This window comes from Crinia signifera, chromosome 3 (genome assembly GCF_055691185.1).
Source record: "Crinia signifera chromosome 3, ASM5569118v1, whole genome shotgun sequence".
Lineage (NCBI taxonomy): Eukaryota > Metazoa > Chordata > Amphibia > Anura > Myobatrachidae > Crinia > Crinia signifera.
This window is the reverse complement of record NC_139219.1, coordinates 272,053,573-272,076,828: the sequence shown is the minus strand read 5'-3', so window position 1 is coordinate 272,076,828 and position 23,256 is coordinate 272,053,573. Positions and strand designations below refer to the sequence as shown.

At 45.7% G+C, this 23,256-nt stretch overlaps 1 protein-coding gene across 3 annotated transcripts in view; it reads right to left on the bottom strand.

The window, feature by feature from the left end:
* The window catches only part of PXYLP1 (2-phosphoxylose phosphatase 1), a 79,797-nt gene extending 56,849 nt beyond the window's left edge, over window positions 1-22,948 (bottom strand). For 2 of the 3 annotated variants that reach the window (XM_083178045.1, XM_083178044.1), the window contains exon 1: window positions 22,498-22,875. The gene's annotated coding sequence lies outside the window, so the exon portion shown is untranslated. Of the gene's footprint in view, window positions 1-22,497 lie in introns of all 3 variants that reach the window. The other variant, XM_083178046.1, reaches the window with a different exon arrangement.
* Window positions 22,949-23,256: the final 308 nt, after the last annotated feature.

Here is a 23,256-nt window from a genome sequence, read left to right as displayed (position 1 = left end):
TTACCTGATCACCTTATCACTGCTTGTAGCGTGCTGGACGCTTCCTGGATCTGACTTCCTGAGACTTCCTGCTGCTGCTGCAGTGTGATAGAGAGATAGAGAGAGAGATAGAGAGAGATAGAGAGAGATAGAGAGATAGTGACAGAGAGAGCTATATTTTGTGTCTGCTACCCCCCCTTTTTGGGGGTGCAGGGGTTTTCTATATATAAATAACTGTCAGTGCTGCTGCCATACCCTCCAACATGACCCATTCCATTAGGTACAAAATGCTCTGTTCCTGGACTTCCCTGCCATTGGCAGTTACAGATGTGAGCCTGCAGCACAGTCCAATATTCAAAAAGGGGAGCCACACCAGCTGCCATCCCAAACATCACTGAGAGTTGATGTGACCCCCCCTCTTTGAATACTGGACTGTGCTATAGGCTCACATCTGTAACTGTCACTGGCAGGAAAGTCCAGGAACAGAGCATTTTGTACCTAATGGGATGGGTCATGTTGGAGGGTATGGCTGCTGCTGCAGTGTCATACAGTGATAGATAGTGATAGATAGTGATAGATAGTGAGAGGTAGAGAGATAGAAAGATTTGTGTCTGCTACCCCCCCTTTTTGGGGGTGCAGGGGTTTTATTTTATATATATAACTGTCAGTGCTGCTGCTGCAGTGTCATAGAGTGATAGATAGTGATAGATAGTGAGAGATAGAGAGATAGAGAGAGATAGTGACAGAGAGTGATAGAGAGTGTATATTTTGTGTCTGCTACCCCCCCTTTTTGGGGGTGCAGTTTTTTTTTATACATATAACTGTCAGTGCTGCTGCTGCAGTGTCCTAGAGTGATAGATAGTGAGAGATAGTGAGAGATAGAGAGAGATAGTGACAGAGAGTGATAGAGAGTGTATATTTTGTGTCTGCTACCCCCCCTTTTGTGCTGATCAGTATATCTGTGCTGATCAGCAACTTTTTGGGGGCGCAGAGTTTTTTTTTTTATATATATACCTGTCAGTTGCTGCCAGTTGCACTGTCAGTTGCACCAAAGGTTGTGCACCTGCTGTCCCTCACTGGTAATCAGTGTCGCATCACTGATCACCTTTTTTTTTTTTTGTGAGTGCTGTGGGGTCTTTTTTTAATTTTTTTTTTACACACACTGATTTTGTGGGTGTCCTGTGGCCACTGTGCGCCGATCAGTGACGTACATCACTGATCAGCTTTTTCGGCACAGGGTTGATCAATTTTTTTTTTTTTTTTTTATCAGATTCCTGTTGCCTTTGAGCGCTGTTCAGTGACAGACGTTACTGACCAACATCTGTGCTCAATTTTTGGCGCAGGACCTTTTTTTTTTTTTTTTAACCCCTTCAATTTTTTATTTTTAACCCCTTCATTTTTTTTTTTTTTTATTGGTATAAAGTATTTTTTTTTTTCTGCACCACATACACACTACACACTACATACCCCCCGGATTGAAATAAAGTTTGTACCCCCCCCTACACTATACACGTGTTGAAACATTTCACTACCAGTAACACAAAAATAAAAATGGCATCCCAAATGTCCTCCCAAATGTCCTCCCAGTCATCCAGGAGAATGTATTCAGTGGAGGAGGCATATGCCATGCTTGCCTCTGACTCTGACACAGGCAGTGATGCAAGCGGGGAATTTGAAGGATTCGTCTTAAGCTCCTCTTCCTCCTCTGGTGATGAGGGACCCCCTCAAAGACGCCCCCGTAGATCAGCTGAGATTCCCCCCCCAATAATTGATCTAGTATGGACCCCACCACCAGACAATTTTGAGCCCCAGGTTCCTGAGTTTTTGGCCATGCCAGGAATCCAATTTGATTCCACAGGTCTCAGAGAAATTGACTTTTTCAAATTATTTTTCTCTGATGATTTTATAAATTTAATGGTGGACCAAACTAATTTATATGCCCAGCAGTTTATTGCTCAAAACCCCACGTCATCATTTGCTAGGTGGACCCCTGTAGATGCAGTAGAGATGATGACGTTTTGGGGTCTGGTGTTTCATATGGGCATAGTAAAAAAGTCAGAAATTAGGCAATATTGGAGTACAGATGTTCTGTACAGTACTCCATTTTACCGTATGGCCATGCCCCGGACTCGATTTGAGACAATTCTTAAATTTATACATTACACCGATAATGCACAGTGCCCACCCAGAGATGATCCCACCTTTGACCGGCTATTCAAAGTCAGGCCGGTCATTGATCATTTCAGTGCCAAATTTGAAGAGGTGTACATCCCTGAAAAATTTATTTGTATCGACGAGTCCCTTATACATTTTAAAGGAAGGGTTAAATTCCGCCAGTACCTTCCCAGTAAGAGGGCAAGGTATGGCATAAAAATGTATAAACTGTGTGAAAGCACCTCAGGGTACACCCACAGGTTTAGGGTTTATGAAGGGAAGGATTCAAGAATTCAACCGCCAGAATGCCCCCCCTCCCTCGTAGGTGTTAGTGGGAAAATTGTCTGGGATTTAGTGCACCCCTTCCTGGATAAAGGTTATCACCTCTATGTGGATAACTTTTACACTAGCATCCCCCTGTTTAAGGCTCTTGGTTCAAGAGGTACAGCAGCTTGCGGTACTGTGCGCAAGAACCAAAGAGGCCTCCCAAAAACGCACATTGCCCAAGTAATGAGAAGGGGTGAAAGCAGGGGAATATGCAACGAAAATATGTTGTTGGTCAAATATAAGGACAAGAGGGATGTCCTTATACTGACAACAATTCACGGAGACAGTACCACCTCCGTCCCTGTACGAGGTACCAGTACCCACACCTCAAAACCTAATTGTATCCTGGATTACAATAGGTACATGGGCGGAGTGGATCTTTCAGATCAGGTACTGAAGCCGTACAGTGCCCTGCGGAAAACAAAAATCTGGTACAAGAAGGTGGCCGTGTATATCATCCAGATGGCACTGTATAACGCTTACGTGCTATTCCGTTCTACCGGCCAGAGGGGGACATTTATGCACTTTCAAGAGGAAGTCATAAAGGGCCTAATATTTGGGAACCAGCAGGCAGAGGGCCCCAGTACTTCTAGTACTGGCCCCCGTATTGTACCAGGGCAGCATTTTCCTGATGAAATCCCCTCCACTGGAAAAAAGGGCAGGACACAAAAAAGGTGCAAAGTTTGCTATAAAAAGGGAATAAGAAAGCAAACTATTTTCCAGTGTGACACTTGCCCCGACAAACCCGGCCTATGTATAAAGGAGTGTTTTAAAATATACCACACATCTATGGAATATTAGGTTCATAATTTCACCGTGCTTCGGGGGTCTTGCTAATGCCACATAGCACCCACCATTCATTCCACCAGAATCTGAGCCGCAAAATCCAAAAATCACTCCTTCCCTTCTGAGTCCTGCCATGCACCCAACTGGTATTTTTTGGTCACATGTGAGGCATTGCCGTACTCGGGAGAAATTGGGGCACAGATTTTGGGGTGCTTTGTCTCCTTCATTCCTTGTGAAAATGAAAAATTTCGAGCCAGAACTGCATTTTTGTGTAAAAAATGTAATTTTTCATTTTCACTGCCCACTTGTATCAAAATTGGTGAAACCCCTGGGGGTTTGAAATGTACACTATACCCCTAGATGAATTCCCTGAGGGGTGTAGTTTGCAAAATGGGGTCACTTGTGGGGGGGTTCCACTGTATTGGTGCTTTGGGGGTCTTGCTAATGCGACATAGCACCCACCATCATTCCACCAGAATTTGTGCTGCAAAATCCAAATATCACTCCTTCCCTTCTGAGTCCTGCCACTTTTTGGTCACACATGAGGCATTGCCGTACTCGGGAGAAATTGGGGCACAGATTTTGGGGTGCTTTGTCTCCTTCATTCCTTCTGAAAATGAAAAATTTTGAGCCAGAACTGCATTTTTGTGTAAAAAAATGTAATTTTTCATTTTCACTGCCCACTTGTATCAAAATTGGTGAAACCCCTGGGGGTTTGAAATGTACACTATACCCCTAGATGAATTCCCTGAGGGGTGTAGTTTGCAAAATGGGGTGACTTGTGGGGGGGTTCCACTGTATTGGTGCAACATAGCACCCACCATTCATTCCACCAGAATCTGTGCTGCAAAATCCAAAAATCACTCCTTCCCTTCTGAGTCCTGCCATGCACCCAACTGGTATTTTTTGGTCACATGTGAGGCATTGCCGTACTCGGGAGAAATTGGGGCACAGATTTTGGGGTGCTTTTTCTCCTTCATACCTTCTGAAAATGAAAAATTTTGAGCCAGAACTGCATTTTTGTGTAAAAAATGTAATTTTTCATGTTCACTGCCCACTTGTATCAAAATTGGTGAAACCCCTGGGGGTTTTAAATGTACACTATACCCCTAGATGAATTCCCTGAGGGGTGTAGTTTGCAAAATGGGGTCACTTGTGGGGGGGTTCCACTGTATTGGTGCTTGGGGGGTCTTGCTAATGCGACATAGCACCCACCAAAATTCCACCAGAATCTGAGCTGCAAAATCCAAAAATCACTCCTTCCCTTTTGAGTCCTGCCATGCACCCAACTGGTATTTTTTGGTCACATGTGAGGCATTGCCGTACTCGGGAGAAATTGGGGCACAGATTTTGGGGTGCTTTTTCTCCTTCATACCTTCTGAAAATGAAAAATTTTGAGCCAGAACTGCATTTTTGTGTAAAAAATGTAATTTTTCATGTTCACTGCCCACTTGTATCAAAATTGGTGAAACCCCTGGGGGTTTGAAATGTACACTATACCCCTAGATGAATTCCCTGAGGGGTGTAGTTTGCAAAATGGGGTCACTTGTGGGGGGGTTCCACTGTATTGGTGCTTGGGGGGTCTTGCTAATGCGACATAGCACCCACCAAAATTCCACCAGAATCTGAGCTGCAAAATCCAAAAATCACTCCTTCCCTTCTGAGTCCTGCCATGCACCCAAATGGTATTTTTTGGTCACATGTGAGGCATTGCCGTACTCGGGAGAAATTGGGGCACAGATTTTGGGGTGCTTTGTCTCCTTCATACCTTCTGAAAATGAAAAATTTTGAGCCAGAACTGCATTTTTGTGTAAAAAAATGTAATTTTTCATTTTCACTGCCCACTTGTATCAAAATTGGTGAAACCCCTGGGGGTTTGAAATGTACACTATACCCCTAGATGAATTCCCTGAGGGGTGTACTTTGCAAAATGGGGTGACTTGTGGGGGGGTTCCACTGTATTGGTGCAACATAGCACCCACCATTCATTCCACCAAAATCTGTGCTGCAAAATCCAAAAATCACTCCTTCCGTTCTGAGTCCTGCCATGCACCCAACTGGTATTTTTTGGTCACATGTGAGGCATTTCCGTACTCGGGAGAAATTGGGGCACAGATTTTGGGGTGCTTTTTCTCCTTCATACCTTCTGAAAATGAAAAATTTTGAGCCAGAACTGCATTTTTGTGTAAAAAAATGTAATTTTTCATTTTCACTGCCCACTTGTATCAAAATTGGTGAAACCCCTGGGGGTTTGAAATGTACACTATACCCCTAGATGAATTCCCTGAGGGGTGTAGTTTTCAAAATGGGGTGACTTGTGGGGGGGTTCCACTGTATTGGTGCTTGGGGGGTCTTGCTAATGCGACATAGCACCCACCAAAATTCCACCAGAATCTGAGCTGCAAAATCCAAAAATCACTCCTTCCGTTCTGAGTCCTGCCATGCACCCAACTGGTATTTTTTGGTCACATGTGAGGCATTGCCGTACTCGGGAGAAATTGGGGCACAGATTTTGGGGTGCTTTTTCTCCTTCATACCTTCTGAAAATGAAAAATTTCGAGCCAGAACTGCATTTTTGTGTAAAAAATGTAATTTTTCATTTTCACTGCCCACTTGTATCAAAATTGGTGAAACCCCTGGGGGTTTGAAATGTACACTATACCCCTAGATGAATTCCCTGAGGGGTGTAGTTTTCAAAATGGGGTGACTTGTGGGGGGGTTCCACTGTATTGGTGCTTGGGGGGTCTTGCTAATGCGACATAGCACCCACCAAAATTCCACCAGAATCTGAGCCGCAAAATCCAAAAATCACTCCTTCCGTTCTGAGTCCTGCCATGCACCCAACTGGTATTTTTTGGTCACATGTGAGGCATTTCCGTACTCGGGAGAAATTGGGGCACATATTTTGGGGTGCTTTTTCTCCTTCATACCTTCTGAAAATGAAAAATTTTGAGCCAGAACTGCATTTTTGTGTAAAAAAATGTAATTTTTCATTTTCACTGCCCACTTGTATCAAAATTGGTGAAACCCCTGGGGGTTTGAAATGTACACTATACCCCTAGATGAATTCCCTGAGGGGTGTACTTTGCAAAATGGGGTGACTTGTGGGGGGGTTCCACTGTATTGGTGCAACATAGCACCCACCATTCATTCCACCAGAATCTGTGCTGCAAAATCCAAAAATCACTCCTTCCCTTCTGAGTCCTGCCATGCACCCAACTGGTATTTTTTGGTCACATGTGAGGCATTGCCGTACTCGGGAGAAATTGGGGCACAGATTTTGGGGTGCTTTTTCTCCTTCATACCTTCTGAAAATGAAAAATTTTGAGCCAGAACTGCATTTTTGTGTAAAAAAATGTAATTTTTCATTTTCACTGCCCACTTGTATCAAAATTGGTGAAACCCCTGGGGGTTTGAAATGTACACTATACCCCTAGATGAATTCCCTGAGGGGTGTACTTTGCAAAATGGGGTCACTTGTGGGGGGGTTCCACTGTATTGGTGCTTTGGGGGTCTTGCTAATGCGACATAGCACCCACCAAAATTCCACCAGAATCTGAGCTGCAAAATCCAAAAATCACTCCTTCCCTTCTGAGTCCTGCCATGCACCCAACTGGTATTTTTTGGTCACATGTGAGGCATTGCCGTACTCGGGAGAAATTGGGGCACAGATTTTGGGGTGCTTTGTCTCCTTCATACCTTCTGAAAATGACAAATTTGGAGCCAGAACTGTATTTTTGTGTAAAAAAAATAATTTTTCATTTTCACTGCCCAGTTGTACCACAATTGGTGAAACCCCTGGGGGTTTGAAATGTACACTATACCCCTAGATGAATTCCCTGAGGGGTGTAGTTTGCAAAATGGGGTCACTTGTGGGGGGGTTCCTAACTTTTAGCATCTTATGGTGCCTAGAAACCTACATGGTGCCTAAAAAATAATCTCATAAAAAGGAGGCTCCAAAATCAAGTAGGTGCTCCTTCTATTATGAAGCCTGTGGTTTGGTCACCGTGCACACTAGGGCCACATATAGGATATTTATGAAAACAAAAGAATTGGGGGAATCAATTTTCAGTCACATTTCTCTAGTAAAATGTACTGTGTTCCTTAGAAAAATGTATTAAAATTGCAAATCTGCAAAAAAAAAGAAATTTTGAAATTTCACCTACACTTTGTTTTAATTCCTGTGAAACACCTAAAGGGTTAACAAACTTCCAAAATGCTGTTTTGAATACTGTGAGGGGTGCAGTTTTTGAAATGGCATCATTTATGGGGGTGTCTCACATACAAGTCCCTCAAAGTCACATCAGAACTGAACTGGTCCCTAAAAAAATCAGTGTTTGAAATTTTCTTGAAAATTTGAGAATTTGCTATTCATATTGTAAGCCTCCTAGTGTCCCAAAAAATTAAAAGGAAGTTGAAATAATGATGTCAACATAAAGTAGACATATGGTCTATGTTAGTTATTCACTATTTTGAGTGGTAAGATTATTTGTCTCACAAGCAGAAAATTTAACATTTTGCAAATCGCTAAATTTTCCATTTTTTCACGATATTTTGGTATTTTTCACAAAAAAACACAGACTGTATCGACCCAAATTTACCACTAATTTGAAGTACAATGTGTCACGAAAAAACAATCTCAAAATCACTGGGATAAGTAAAAGCAAAAAAAAGTTATCCCCACTTAAGTGAGACATGTCAGATTTGAAAAAAAGGGCTCTGTCAGGAACGCAAAAACTGGCTCTGTCAGGAAGGGGTTAAGACTCACCCACTTTTATTGTGCAGGAAGATGCTGGTCAGCCCCAAAGCTAGCACCAAAGCTCTCCCCACAGCATAAACTGATGCTGTAATATGAAAAACACACACATCCATAGGCTGTGATATGAAAAACACACACACACAATGCATCAGCACACAAAGGAAAATAATGTATAGTGTAGCTTACACGTGAAAAATCTAACACACTGGCCACCACAGGTAAATAATAAAACACATAGGGCCAGATGTAATAGCCTTTGAACTTGATGACTGAGCCGGATGCCAGCCATACTCTGACGGTTTTTTTTTAAAGGGAGAATGATTTACAAGGCACGGTTGTGCAATTTTGGCTGGGATATCACACGGCCACCGAACTCTGTGGCTATCACATCTAGCCCGTGGGATTTGATCAAACAAAACACATGAACCCCCCAGAGGAAAATAACAAATACCCTTGAAAGAACCATTGGCCATCACAAAAAAAAAAAAAAAGAACTCATAAGTGTTGCATTTAAAAAAAAATGGAATACAATGGAAAACACACACAAGCCATGAATGACACTTAAGCTACTCTACTTGGAGAGTGGATAAATTAATAGGCACTACATACCTATTTATTGCGTCCCTAGTCCTTGGAGACTGGTAGAGGTGATTCATTTGTGTCTCCGGTACTTATGTAGTATCTGGGCGCCTGATTTTCTGATTGTATGCCTTACCTTAAGGCATACAATCAGATGCGATTCAATGCGATTTTTGACAAAATCGCATGCGATGCGATTCGATGCGATTTTGCCTAGGATTCAATGTTAACAAGGTCCTGTTCATTTCCCCACTATCCAAGTGGGCATGGAGTTGGATATAAACGAGCGAGCGAAGCGAGCCCCGCGAGGGGATGCAGATTTTTTTTAAAGTATTCTGTGTCCGCTCGCCACGCTTCGGGCTCGGTGGCTCGCTACGCTCTCCACAGGTTTATATCCAACTCCATGCCCACTTGGATAGTGGGGAAAGGAAAGGGACCCCTTTTTCCCATTGAATTCTATGTTAAAATCAGGACCATCGCATACGATTTGGTTGCATGCGATGCGATGTGCCCGATCCGACCCGATTTCTAAATCGGGCGCCCAGATACTACATAAGTACCGTGTCTCCTCCCCTGTCGCCACACATGAGGAGACATAGGGTGGGTGGAGGTGGACACAGGAGATAGTATGTGAGAGCTGGGGGCACAGGGAAGGTGTGGGGGGCACAAGAAAGGGTGAATGGGGTCACACACATAATGAGGTGACACACACCGGATCCCCCACGCACTGCAGTACTCACCGCTTACTGTGCATAGCGCAGCACTAGCGGGCGTCAGGGAGAGACTGTCAGCAGCTGGGGTGGGACCTCCTGGACACTCACAGCCGCAGGATCAGCAGCGTGAGCGGGACCGAGAAGGGAGCAGGGGGGGTTGCTTCCACCGGCAGTCAGGTCTCCTGGTTAGCGGCGCCACCTGTTTGATCTCTGGCTCAGCGGCGCCGGCAGTGAAAGGGATCATCATCAGGTCTCCTGCTCCCACCGCTGCAGAAGGGAGAATGAGATGTCGGTGCAATCACTGCCGGCCGGGTAACAATTTTTTTTTTAAAACAGAGGGTGCAGGGGATTGCCTGCTGGGCCCTCGGGCCCCATCAAGCCGCCGGGCCCCGTAGCAGTTGCGCAGTTGCACCCCCTGCACCCTCTATAGTTATGCCACTGCGGCCATGTCTCACACGCAAAAGTCAGGGCCACCCATGACCGAAATACAGAGGAGAAGGTGGCAGCAGAACAAGCTACAGCAGCAGAGAGAACTGGCCTAGAATGCATCAACATGAGTGCCAATGCGCTTAATAACCCTATATATGTGACAATGGGGTATATGTATGAAACAGTGATAAGAGAGAAGTGATATTGGGGCAGATGTATCATAGCAGCGCTTATCGCGCCGCTATGATACTTCCTGCTTCGCCTCAATAGCGAGGCGAAGCAGGAAGGGACATCGACAAGATGTATTAACATCTTGTCTGCCGAAGCGGGGGAGCGTTAACTCCCCCCTCCGGCGATGTCCCTTTCTGAAGATAGCGCATCAGTTAATACTGATGCGCTATCTCCTGTCCCCCGGCCGGCCGCACTGGGCATGCGCGGGATCTCGCTGTTCACGCGAGATCCCCAGCGCAGCCCAGACCTAACAGCAGGGACAGCGCTGTCCCTGCTGTTTAGATAGGGCTTCGCCAGCCTGATGCTGGCGAAGCCAAAGCAGGCTTCGTGCGGAACGGTCAGCGATGCTGACCGTTCATACATTCGGCCTGCTATCATTTTGATAGCAGCGCCGATATGGACAGGGGCGCATAGCGCCCCTGTCCTTTACCGCATCTCACCTGCTTAATACATGGGGGAGAAGCGGTATCAGTGCACATAACGTGCGCTGATACCCCTTCTCCCCCATAACGACCCTTAATACATCTGCCCCATAGTGTCTGGTACTTTATCATTGGCCAATCATATCCTGACTGTTAAGTTACAGGCTGGGTTTAAAAAGGGACAGTCAGGAGCTGATTGGCTGGTGATAAATTACAAATATGTTCAATCTTCTGCTGCCTGTTTCAACAAATTTTCCACTCTCTTCCTGAAACAACACATTTCTCCCTTAATACCCCTTTCACATCGCACTTTTAAAACGGTATATTGCCGTTTTTTTCCCTTTTTAAAACGTTTAAGGGTGCACTGTGAATGCACCACAGGCAATTTACCGTTTTAAATTAACTGGCATTTCGAACCGTGTAAAAAGCAGAGTCCTACACGGTTCCTTGCCGTTTTTTGTGCAATGTGAATGTGTACAGTTTGTCTGAAACGGTATTTCAGGCAAACAACACAAGCACAAGCACAATACTGCTATACAATAGGTGCGCGCCAGTGGTGTCCAGGTGTGCACCACTGGCGCAGCACCTCTACGGGACACCCCCGTGACCAGCTTCTGTCCCCCCAGTCGTTGTCCCCCCCCCTGTACCTGTGCTCCGGCGATCGGTACGCCGGAGCTCCCGCCCGCCAGCCAGCCCAGCCCGTCCGACAGCCTGTCACTCGTCAGGAAAATGCTCACTCGCTACCCACAGTGGCTTGGGATAGAAGCCAGGCAGTCTGGAGTGTGACACGGCCGCGCCCTCCCCCGCCGCCGCTGAGCTCATCCTTAAAGCCACAGTCCGGGGGTACAATACAGACTATATATGACCAGAGTATGTTGTCCCCGGTCCCACCCGCCGCATCCTCTCCCGCAGTGTAAGGCCAGCAGGCAGCAGCAGCAGATTGGCACTGACACACACACACGCGCGGCACACATCTCCCCTGCAAGCTACAGACCACAAGCACCCCGCAACCTGGACTCGATACCCGTACGCAACCAACAAGCTGCTGCTCCTCCATATACTCGCCTTCAGCTGTCAGTGGCTGTGCAAAGAGCAGAGAAAATCCAGGGGGACAGGTGTGTGACACAGGTTCTCTGATGACAGGCCGGTGTGCGTGGTGCTGTCCTTCAGCGACAGCAGCTTCTGTACCGTCCAATAGCAGGGAGTGCGGCCTGTGCCCCCCTCTAGCTTCCCCGTGATCCACCCCCCCCCCCCCCCACCCCCCCGACACAACCCACAGTGGCTCTCAAACATAGCACTTGAAACGTGTTCTGGATGAAACGTTTCAAGTGCTATGTGAATGACACTTAACCGGTATTTAAAACGGTAATCTGGGTCACTGTTAAGGCTCTGACCCGTTTTAATTACCGTTTTAAAATACCGGTTTTTAAACCGTGTCTGCGATGTGAAAGGGGTCTTAGACTGCCTGCAGCAACACATCCGCTCTTCTCCTACCTGTGGCAATGCATTCTCTCCTCTCCTGCCTGCAAGTACACATTTTTCTCTCCTCGTCCACCTGAGAGTACACATTCTCTCCATAACCTTTTCTCTCCTCTTCCTTCTGAGTGTGCACATTCTCTCCTCTCCTCTCCTACTGCACATTCTCTCCACTCCCATCTGTGAATACACATTTTCTCTCCTCCCCTGTCTTTGAGTATACATACTCTCCTCTCCCACCTGTTATAACCTTTTCTCTCTCCTCTCCCTTCTGTGAGTGCACATTCTCTCACCTGTCCCTACTGCGAGTGCACATTCTCTCCTCTGCCACCTGTGAATACACATTTTCTATGCTCTCCTGTAAAAACACATGGTACTTATGTATTTTGGCGGCGCCCCCGATTTCCATCGCGCGATGTTTTAATCGCATCGCATGCCATGCACCCGATGGCATGCGATGCGACGCGTTTTTTGCCCCCTATACGATGAAAGATTGTATAAGCACCCTAAAGGGTGCTTTTAAGCACCATAATAGGTGCTTACAATGTTAAATGCACCCCCACGCCACCCCCCCACTATAAACGTGAAGCCGAAGCGTGGCGAGCGCAGCGAGCCTGCGAGGGGTGGCGGTACGCGTCCTCCGACCTTTTCATACCCCCACTATCCACGTCGGCATGGAGTTGAGAATAGAAAGTGTGGCGAGCGCAGCGAGCCACCGAGCCCGAAGCGTGGCGAGCCCCGCGAGGGGACGCGGATACCTTCACAGGTATCGGAGTCCCCTCGCGGCCTTCACAGGTATCCGTGTCCGCTCGCCACGCTTCGGGCTCGGTGGCTCGCCACACTTTCTATTCTCAACTCCACGCCGACGTGGATAGTGGGGGTATGAAAAGGTCGGAGGACGCGTACCGCTGCGCTCGCCACGCTTCTGGTTCACGTTTATAGTGGGGGGTTGGCGGGGGGTACATTTAACATTGTAAGCACCCATTAGGGTGCTTATACAATGTTTAATCGCATCGCATTGCATGGCACTGTACAATATTGCGCGATATCGCATCGTATGCCTTATGGTATGCGATGCGATGGGCGCCGCCAAACTACACAAGTACCAAACACATTATCTCTCCTCTTCCACCTGCAAGTACATATTCTCTCTCCTCCCACCTGATTTGAGAGGAGCTTTGTGTACAGAGCCTGTCTTGCAAGATTTTTACTTTAAAAAACAATTTGAGTTGCAGATGGATGCCTCTGGGACAGGATTGGGGGCAGTCCTTTCCCAAGAGCTAGATGGTGAGGAGAAGCCCATCCTCTACCTTAGCAGTAAATTACTGCCCAGAGAGCGCAAGTACTTGTTGGTAGAGCAGGGGTGCTTGGCAATTACAGTAAGTGGGCAGTGAAGTCCTTAAAATATTATTTATTGGGATGAGAATTTTGTTGGTCAAAGTCAAAACCATGCACCCGTGAAATGTATGCACACAAATGTAGAGGTGAACGCTCGTGAGACCCATTAGTTTTTGGACTTACAGCCATTTAAGTTTGATGTGAGGCATCCTCCAGGGAAACAGTACCTCTATGCGGATGCCCTTTCCAGGAAGTTTGTATGTCCCGATCCTCCAAGCAACCCTTTGCTGAAGCTAGGGGAGGAGGAAGAGCGTGAGGTGGGCGACCTCTGGAAAGTGGTGGAGGGCTGTGTACCGGGGTGGATGACACATCTAGAGGTGGGCAAGGCAGAGAGCTCCTCTAAAAATGTCTTAGCTTCACCAGGGTGGCTGAAGCTAAGGGGGGAGGAGTGTGGCAGGGACAGCATACTTCCACATGAGGTTAATGTGGAAGATCCAGTCCAGGATTTAGAACAGCAGTAGCAGTGATAGGGAGGATAATTGGATAGCCCCAGGGGGGTCAATTAACCCACAATAAATTACAGCGGCCACATGCACTCTTTATTTTATTTATTTTTACATTTTAGGAATATTGGAAAATAGAAATATTGGAATATAGGAAATTCACTAATATTATAGGGATATTCTTTGTTGTTTTTTCCTTCACTTTTCATTATTTGCCAATCATCCAGACTGTGGCCCTGATTCTGGTTTGCGATGTTTGCAGGGGGTAGATTTATTAAGCTCGGTGAAGTGATAAAGAGTCTGTTTTTTATCACCGGCCAATCAGCTCCTACCTGTCATTTTTCAATCCAAGCCTGTAACTTCACAGTTAAGATCTGATTGGCCAGTGCTAAAAACCAGACACTTTATCACTTCTGACATGTTAAGTAATCCGCGTCCCCTCGTGGGGCTCGCTGCGCTCGCCATGCTTCGGGCTCGGTGGCTCGCTGCGCTCGCCATGCTATATAACATCAACTCCATGCCCACTTGGATAATGGGGGTATGAACAGGGACCATTTAACATTGAATCCAATGGAAAATCACGTCGATCACATCGCATCTGATTGTATGCCTTAAGTTAAGGCATACAATCAAAAAATCAGGCGCCCACATACTACATAAGTACCATATATATTCCCAGCAGCTAACTTTTACCCTAGTACTGGAGCTGTAAGTACATGACAAATGCTGGGTAAATAAATCATCTTTTATTTTGTGTAAAGTATGTAAAACCATTAATTAACCCTATCGGAGGAAACACAGCATTGCTATGTAAGACCTGACAAAAGCCATTCTATGCTACTAATTTCGAGATGATCAGATGACCATTCCCTGGGAAACAAATTACTTTTTACATTTCCCACAACTGGAAAACTACAGAGGGTGGTTTTATTCAAACATAATTGGGAAGATACTGTACGAGTCAAATGTTGTAATCCGAGCAGATGTATTGAAAGATTGTAAACTGAAATAATCGATGGACGTACTGAGGCTTGAACACAAAGTGGGCAGAATGAATTATTAAACTCCCCCGTGTTTTCTGTAATAACTATTAAAAGCCTTTTTGTAGTAATCGCTATATATGCACAGAGGGATTAGCAAGAGACAAGCAATTGATTTCAAATTGTGCCAAGTCTCTGTAAATTATTTCTACTGATTTGTGGTTTAACGAATTAGCACCGCCGTACAGTTATACCATAAAAATATGTTATTAGCATTACACAAACACACAACATACTCAGTTCTCCTCTGCCCTGCATAATCACACAGTACAATATTGCCCAAATGCAATGCTAATAAAAACATACCTAAATGGCAATAAATAAAATGATGATAGCATTATTTACGCTTAGGGAGAGCTTTCAATCCTGGGATTTGGGGATTATTCTGCACATGTGTTGTTCATGCCAAGCAGCGCTGAGCATCCTGCAGTAGGCGGCTCAGATGCTGCCTGGCTGTCCCCTGCCCCCGGGTGTGCTGCATTACTGCAGCATGATTACAGAAGTCACACGGCACAACCAGATGCCTGCCAGTGCCACTACCAAGTCAATCCCGGGATACTGGGAAACACGGGATTGAGTGTTTTTAAATACCAAGATTGCAAAAACGGCCCAGTGTTGGCTACCCTATTTATGCTTCTTATGTGCTGGAGCTGAAAATTTAAAGTGGCAAAAACATTCAGTGTAAGGCATGTTGGGCTTTATATGGAATGTTAAGGCCCATACACACTGGGCCATTTTGAGCTGAAATCAGCTCAGTTTTGTAGTTTGAGCCAGTGTAGACATAGCCCATGGCAACCAATCAGCTCCTATGTATCATTTAGGGCCTTATTTTGGTTCATTCTTTCTGACAAAATCCTTCTTAGATGGGCAAAACCATGTGCACTGCAGGTGGGGCAGATGTAACATGTGCAGAGAGAATTAGATTTGGGTGGGGTTTTACTTCAAAGTGAGATCTATATTGCAGTGTAAAAATAAAGCAGTCAGTATTTTTCCTGCACAGAAACAAAATTACTCACCCAAATCTAATTCTCTCTGCACATGTTACATCTGCCCCCCCTGCAGTGCACATGGTTTTGTCCATCTAAGAAGGATTTTGTCAGAAAGAATGAACCAAAATAAGGCCCTTAATGGGGACCCCCCATACACAAAGCTGAGGTATCGCCTGCAGCCTCGCATCGGATAGCTCGTCAACTACCCACCAGGATGGGCTCGGATCGCATACGATACATTGTATGCAGTCCTTTTGCATATGATGTATCATATATGACTCCAGTTATGGCTGTGGGATACAACGATCCTTGTGGCAGTCATAATGATCTCCAGATCCAATGCGCAAGGGATCATGCATCAGCTCCAAATCAGAGGTAAATCACATATGATATGGCACTTTTGACACGATTTAACGAGCAGATGGATCGAAATTGTGTAGAAAAGGGCCATATCGCACTAGTGTATGAGCACATTTATCCATGAGGGGAGACCACAAAAAGTGAGAGACCTTCTTCTGATCCCTCCCCACTGTTGTTAAAACATAACTTTATTATCTATTAATAAACATACTGTAGAAGCAAAGACTTTGTTTCTACAAACAAACACAAAATTTAAAAAATATATATAAATATAATAAAATACACATGGCCCTTGTGGGAATATCACAAGTTAGCTGAGTTTCTGCAGCTCTGAGCACCCACAGCCCAGGTTGAGTATGAAATCTCAACTGCAGGGATTCCGACAGTCAGAAGATTGACAGCAGGATTCCAATGGACAGAATCCCAACAGCTCCCTGTAAGTAGTATAACCCTACCCCTAATCCTAACCTCCGCCCTCCCAGCAGCCTAACCGCAACCTCCCCTGCCAGCAGCCTAACTCTGAACTTTCTCTCCTGCAGCCCAACCCTAACTGCAATATATAAAACATCGCTGCACCTACTGTAACAGCTCCGAGTTCTCCACTTCTGGACCTTGCATGTGCATGCATATGTATTTAAAGGTGTCACACAGGAATGTACTCAAAATGTCAACAATGACAAGGTCAACATTAATAATGATCAGGCCTGCCATCAGGAATTTGGGGGCCCAGGACTCATTTCCAGTCCAGGCCCCGAGCCAGCCCTCCCCCTCCTCACTTGACTTACAGTAACTCGGCTCCTGCTCCCTCATCTCCTCTTCCGTTAAGCTGCAGCCCGGAGGTCCCGGAGAGCAGGCTTCTTCAACTCAGGATGCCGGCAGCCAATAAAATGCAGCACCAGCAGCTTGCATACCGGCAGCCGCTCTAGATTGGCTGTCAGTTAGTGAGCTCTGATTGGCTCAAAAGGCAGTGCAGCATTTTAATTGGCTGCCGGCATCCTGGGTTGAATAAGCCTGCACTCCAGGACTTGCTTTATTCTGCGCTGCGGAGGCAGTTGCGGGGGTTGTGGTGGGCAAAATGAGCTGCCCATGCCCTTCCAGAGTGGGGCCTGGGACAGCTGTACCCACAGCACCCCCTATTGGCTGCCCTGATAATGATAACACCGCAGTGTTGACCGTTTTGATGTTGATATTGTTAAAATGCTGGGATTAGGATGCGGACAGGAAGGTTAGGAACTAGTGGGAGGGTTAAGGCACAGATATTCACAGGATGCTGGAGGATCATCGGTCTGACCCAGAAGTCAAGGTCACATGATCACAGAGAACCGGAGGATATTACTGGACATGGAAGGCAGGGAAGTCACTGCTGGGCCACGAGGAATATCACTGTCTACATGATGTACACTGGCATATTCACCATCGGCAGAATGACTATGAACGTATTTTAGCAAAAACATGTTTTATTGTGCCTTTCATGTAGTCAAGGACAGTCTATTCAAGTTAATCAAAAATATTTGAGGTACTTGTTTCGTAGCACGGCGCCCGTCGGGTCCCATCGCAAACCTTAACTTAAGATTTTCGGGCTTTAAAGACGTTTTTAACGCACTTTGAATGCGACCGACCCGATTTTTACATTAGACCCAATGTAAAAATGCCCCCCAGACCCGATTTTACATTGTAAACCCACCCTGATGGTTAATTATGTCAAATGCACCCCCATTGTTAATGCAAGGCCGCGATCAACGTCAACCCGAAGCGTGGCGAGTGCAGCAAGTCCGCGAGGGGCGGCGGTACGCGTCCTCTGACCTTTTCATTCACCCACTATCCATGTCGGCGTGGAGTTGATTATATATAGTGTGGTGAGCGCAGCGAGCCACCGAGCCCGAAGCATGGTGAGCGCAGCGAGCGCAGCGAGCCCCGCGAGGGGACGCGTAATACGTCTGAAGCAGTGACGTGCGGTGAGGTCATTGCCTAGGGAGGCACTGATCTCCCCGCACGGGACCACAGGCACGGGACCCCCCACCCTCCCCCCCACCCGCAAACCATGCTATATGCAGCGGCCGGGCACAGGCAGCAGGGCGTACATGCGCCCCCCTCCCCCAGCGGACTCACCTCTCCTCGGCGGTGACGGTGGCTATCTCCCAGCGGCACCGGACTCAACGCTGTCGCGCTGCTGCATCCTATTCAGGTGGGCCCTGCATGTGTGTGATTGGACAGCGGATCCATCACTGGATCCGCTGACCCAATCACATCTGGGGGCGTGCATTCATACTGGTGCCCCTGTCATTTTCAATGAGCTTTTACAGCCCATTGCTGCACCCTGCCCCCTGCCCTCCCCTACCCGGTGTTTTAATGTTAACAGCGGGAGGCACCTCTCCCGCTGCCTCCCACTCACATGCAGCAGTGTAAGATGGTAGGAGGCAGGGGGAGAGGTAGAAATGATGAAAATAATAAAAGAAGATATATAAATATCTTATTTTTATTATTCACATCATTATGACAGGGGAGGCACTGCCTCCCCTGCCTCCCCTGACTGCACGTCCCTGGTCTGAAGTAATGCGCGTCTGCTCGCCACGCGTCGGGCTCGGTGGCTCGCTACACTATATAAAATCAACTCCACACCGACGTGGATAGTGGGGGTATGAAAAGGTCGGAGGATGCTGTGCTCGCCACGCTTCGGATTGACGTTGATTGTGGCGTGGCGTTAACAATGGGGGGCCATACAATGAAAAATGGGGTCTGGGGGGCATTTAACATTGGGGCCAATGTAAAATCAGGTCTTAAGGACCATTTAACATTGGTTCCAATGTAAAAATCGGGTCGGTCGGGTCGATCGTATCGCATGCGATTTGGTTGCATGCGATGCGATCCACCCGATTTTTGGCGGCTTGATTTCATACAATTAAAATCGGTGGCGCCGTGCTAGGAAACAAGTACCATATTTGAAATTTGTGTATTAAGCTTCAATTAATATCTTTGGACTTTGTCGCATAGATAAGTGTGAAGTGCACCTTAGTCAGTATAGTTTTACAATGCAATGCATGGACAGCAATTTCCACTGTACTTATTTAACACAATAAATTTAAAAGTATGACTTTTAAATATTTAGGGGGCTATCTATCAAAGATTGGAGAGAGATAACATTGGGAGAGATAAATTACCAACCAATCAGCTACTAATTTACAAGTTACAGTGTAAACCAGCCTGTATATATATATATATATATATATATATATATATATATATATATATATATATATATATATATATATATATATATAAATCAACCTGCACCTTGTTTCAAGAAACTTTGTTTGTGCGAACTCAAAATTTCACACCCACATTTGCCACTCAAACTACTGTATGTATGTAACAATAGTAACAGTCAGAACCTGCAGAAAGTAATTCAACAGAAAAAAAAACCCACACATGTATGGCGTGTTATGCATTTTCTAAATGAATAGTAATGGCCGCTGTAGCGTGAATGACAAAAATTGGTCACCTTATAGGGGTAATTCAGTTCGGATCTCAAAAGAAAAATCTTTCTCTAATGGACATAACCATGGGGGTTATTCTAGTTTACTCTTTCTGACAAATTCCTTCTTAAGGTGCGTACACACGTACAGATTTTCTGTCTGATCTTTTGTGAGAAAAAAAAAAACCTGGAAATATATTGGAGCATAGGACTATCAAAAATTTCCACCCAAATGCAGGAAAACAGAAAAAAAATATATGCTCTGATAAATTTGTTATATCAGAATGATTTCAATTTCCATGTCTTTGTTCCCACCAGATAGTTCAGTCAGAAAATCTGTACGTGTGTACGCACCTTTTGATGGACAAAACCATGTGCACTGCAGGGGAGCAGATGTAACTTGTGCAGAGAGAATTAGATTTGGTTCAGTTATTTTGTTTCTGTGCAGGGAAAATACTGACTGCTTTATTTTTACACTGCAATATAGATCTCACTTTGTAGTAAAACCCCACCCAAATCTAATTCTCTCTGCACAAGTAACTTCTGCCCCCCTGCAGTGCACATGGTTTTGTCCATCTAAGAAGGATTTTGTCAGAAAGAGTGAACTAGAATAAGGCCCCATGTGCACTGCAGGTGGGGCAAATGTAACATGTGCAGAGAGTGAGAATAGATTTGGGTGAGTTATTTTGTTTATGTGCAGAGTAAATACTGGCTGTTTCATTTTTACACTTAAGATTTTAGTGAGAACACTTTCAGGAATTTCAACCCTTCTAGCAAGCAGGGTTTCTCCCGCGACTAGCCCAGGTTACTGGCTGGTGTGAAAGCTACTGACTCGGCTTCCTGTAACTGGCAGCCCAGTGATGCTGCAGCAGCATCTCTAGATCTCAGGGCAGGTGGCCGGCAGCAAAGTCCGGGCAGCGGTGGCTGGGAACTTTTAGCACTATTTGCCAGTAGTAGTGTTCATTCTAGCACCCGCTATCTTTGAAAACCCATGCAGTTCCTGTTCCCTGCCTGGGGTGTCGCTGTCTGCTGTGGTGTTTCTAGCACAGGTCTGGTTTGCATATCAGCTTATATACAGACTACACTGTGCTAGAAGCACTACAGCAGACAGCGACACCCCAGGCAGGGAAGATGAACTGTATGGGTTTTCAAAAATGGCGGGTGCTAGAATGAACACTATGAAGCACTGCTGAATTGGAAAACATATTGAAAAGACTTTTCAAAATGTTTTCAAATGCAGCAGTCCTTCCCGCTCCGCCAACTGACAAATAGCGTTACAAGCTCCCAGCCGTTGCTGCCCCGATCCCCACTGCCCGGACCCCACAGTGTCACAGGCGCCCTTCCAGGGCTGTCTCTCCCCCTTACACCAGAAAATGCAGGGAGTAGGCTGGTGTGAAAGGGGCCAACTTTGAAATGTCCCTGCTTGATCCCTGGACTGTATTCCCGGGTAAGTCCCTGCATTTTCTGGTGTGAAAGGGGTTTTGCCCAAATCTAACTCTCTGCACATTACATTTTACCCCACCTGCAGCGCATCATGGTTTTGCCCATTAGAGTAAAGCCTTGTACACACACATCGATTTGCTTTTGATTTAATGTTAGATTTGATTTTCTATTAGATCTGGAATTAGATCTTTCCATTTGATTTGGCATTAGATTCTGTACTTTTGCATTAGATATTGAATTCGATATACATTCATGGTACATTGTACACATTCGATTTTACTACATCAAATTCGATATTTCCTTGGCTGCACAGTAGATTTTTCTGTTCGTTTTTGTGAAAACAGGAGCGCGTATCGACTCAAATGTAGATCGAAAGGGACACAAAAACTATTCGATTTTGTTTAGGATTCAATTAGATTTTGCTTCTATAAGCAAAATCGAATCAAAAATCTGGAAAAATCGATGAATGTGTACAGGGCTTTAGATTTTGCTTTTGTAACCCTCACTGAATAACCCCTTATGTACATTATAGTTGACAAGTGGTAAAATCTTAACACAGTTAAACAAATTCCCAACGAAAACTTTTTCCTAATGTAAAGTCTTACGTATTTCAAAGGTTATCTCACCACAGTGGAAAGTTATGCTGCTTTAGAAACTATAAAAAGCAAAAAGCTAGAAGTACAGTTATGATGCACTATATCTCTGCACTAAAACTGCCTATTAAAAACCCATTAGAGAACTACTATAGATAATAATAATAATAATAATAATAATAATAATAACAACAACCAACCAGATGTGCAATCAAAAGCAACAGTATATGGGATTAAACAAGAAGTGTTACACACCCATCAGGGACACTTGAGACGTTGCCACAATGTACTGAGATCATAATCCCTTGCTGGAAAATCAATGAAAAGTCCTAGTAACAACATACAGTATTACAGTCAGGTCACACTAGTGCCCAGTTGTCACATATCACTTTGTTTTTAAGACCACCCAAGTGGATGTTAAGTCATTACAAAAGGTACATAGACCACCCAAAGGTTTCCCAAGACAATACTGGGATATGAAACCCACTTAATCAGGATGCATGGTAAAGGGGATATAGATATGAATGAATTATGCAATGCCTGTATAGTCCCAGTCGTGTTGAAGAAATAACTGGATTTAAACTGCAGTGACATCAGTGTCTGTATTCTAGGGATAGATAGAAATCTCTCTCCCTCTCTCTGTCTACATACACACACACACACACACACACATATTGTATATACACAAAAACTGGTGCAATTCCTATAAAATATCAGCCCCCTCATGTGTGTTTAATGCTACCAACACCCCCCCCCCCCCCCCCCCAGTGTGTGTGTTTGTGTGTTCGTGTGTGTGTGCAGGGGGGGGGGGGTGCAGATCCTATGGATCTCGCTGTGGGTCGGGTGATGGGTGGTATCATGATGAGAAGATGAGGTGCAGATGTGACAAGGTAAGGTCGCTTACCTGCAGCAGCAGCAGCAGTAGCCCAGTTATCGCTGAGCCGGATGATCGGAGACGGAGGAGAGGAGGAGCGAGCAGGGGGAGGGGGCAGGGAGAAGGGGGAACTCGGAGAATGAATGAGTGTAGGAGGAGACTGGAGACTCGGGCAGTCAGTGTCAGTGATGAGGACCTAGGACACGACAGTGGTCATGGATCACCATCAGGCACAGACTATACTGGGAGCAGGGCATGGCGACGGGCAGTGTGTACAGGGCGCACCATGGTTATTGCTACCCGCCTATATACGCCATGCAGACACAGCGGCTGCTTACCGATGTCTCATCCTTCACCCGACCCATCCCTAATAAAAGAACACAGTCTGGGATGCCGGCTTGGTAACCGTTGCTATGCGAGCGTCACTTGTTGCGCCCTCTGCTTCGTGTCACAGGTGGGAGAAGTGAATACTCCCGCCGCCATATTTGTTTTGGGCAAGCGGAGCTCAGTTTTCCTCAGGTAATGGAGATCCATTCTATTCCCGCCTGTTAGACCTATTAAAGAGTTAATTCCTTCTTCCATAGACGCCTGCCCTGTACCCGCTGAGGGCTGACCCTGAGCAGATGCATGCCCGCCTCTGGTGTAGGATGTGTTAAAGAGCCATCATCACATAGTTACCTACCCTCCTGCATTTTGCAGGAGACTCCCTGAAATAGTAGCAATCTCCCTCTCTCCCTCATTAGTCTAGCAATCTCCCTCATTTCACCTAGCCCACATTACATTGTTACT